Genomic DNA, 1,332 nt, shown 5'->3' on the forward strand with positions numbered 1-1,332 from the left:
CTTTCCCTCCTTTGTTCAGATGTGACCTTCTCAGACAGGTCTTCGGGGACTCCTCTATTTCAAAGAGTTATTTCCATCCACTAATGGTACTCCCGTCCATTACATTTCCTTTTTGTTTTTATAGTGCTTTTCACCGTCGGAAATACTACATTACTTGTTCATTTATCCACTATGTCTCCTCCTACCTCTATTCTACCTGAATATAAGTTTCATAAGGACAAAGATTCTTGACCATTTGTTCACTGATATTCTCCCAAGAGTTATACAGAGATGAATACTTATTACTTAACAAATATGTGTTGAATAAATGAAGGCATACTGTGTCTTTCCAAATGTCTGGAGGAACCCATACTATCAAGGACTGCAGGATGCCAAATGCTTTTTTCACATTTAAGACAGCGCCAGGGTCAGCAAGCAGTGTGATGGTTAAGGTGCTGTGGACTCTCACATAGGCAGTGATTTGAGTCCCAAACCTGGAGGCTTGAAATTCATGTTGGGCACACACACATACTTGCCCAAAATGGAGGAGGAGAATGGAGGAGAAGGAATTGCCAGTGTGACCATCTCCCTAGGGGATTATTTCTCATTTTCCTGTTGCTATCTCTGTCTCTCTCTCTCTAGCTAATGAAAATTGACTTCTTGCTAAACCAAACCATGAACTATAAAGAATAGCAGGGACCAGGAGTTAGCATAATGGCTGTGTCGCTGAACTCCCATGTAGCCAACCGTGGTTTGAGTCCTGGACCCAGTGGCTTAAACTCACGCTGGGCTAAACTCACGCCAGGCGCATGTACGCGCATGCCCAAGATCCTGAGAGGAGAATGGAGGAGAAGGAATTTTGACATGACCATCCTCCCGGGGGGTGATTTCTCGCTTTCAATCTCTCTGTCTTTCTCTTTCTGGTGAGTGCACGTGCCCTATAGCAAAAACCTCTCCAAAAGAAAAAGAAAAGAAAAGAAATTTGGCTACATTCTATGAGGACAAATTGCTATAAATACTTCTCCACTTCTCATTTTTCACATCTTCTGGACTGTGGTTTCTTCCGTCTTTGTCTTCCTCTTTTATGACTAAAACTTACCAAACCAAAAAAATTCACCCTATTTTGTCTGTGCAAAAATATGTTTCTTACATTTTCTTTTGCATGTCATCCCATTCTGTTCATTGAACAATAACAAATAATAAAGGAAGAACCAAAGCAAAGCGTGGAATAAAAAAATGCTAATTGTGGTTTGAAATGAGAACAAGGGTTCCAGAATGAATTGCTAAAGAATTGCTGTTGAATAATATTTTTAATTCATTTTATTGCTATTATTTATTTTAATAATTTTTACA

Source organism: Tupaia chinensis, unplaced genomic scaffold (genome assembly GCF_000334495.1).
Source record: "Tupaia chinensis unplaced genomic scaffold, TupChi_1.0 Scaffold000564_1, whole genome shotgun sequence".
NCBI classification, from domain to species: Eukaryota; Metazoa; Chordata; class Mammalia; order Scandentia; family Tupaiidae; genus Tupaia; species Tupaia belangeri.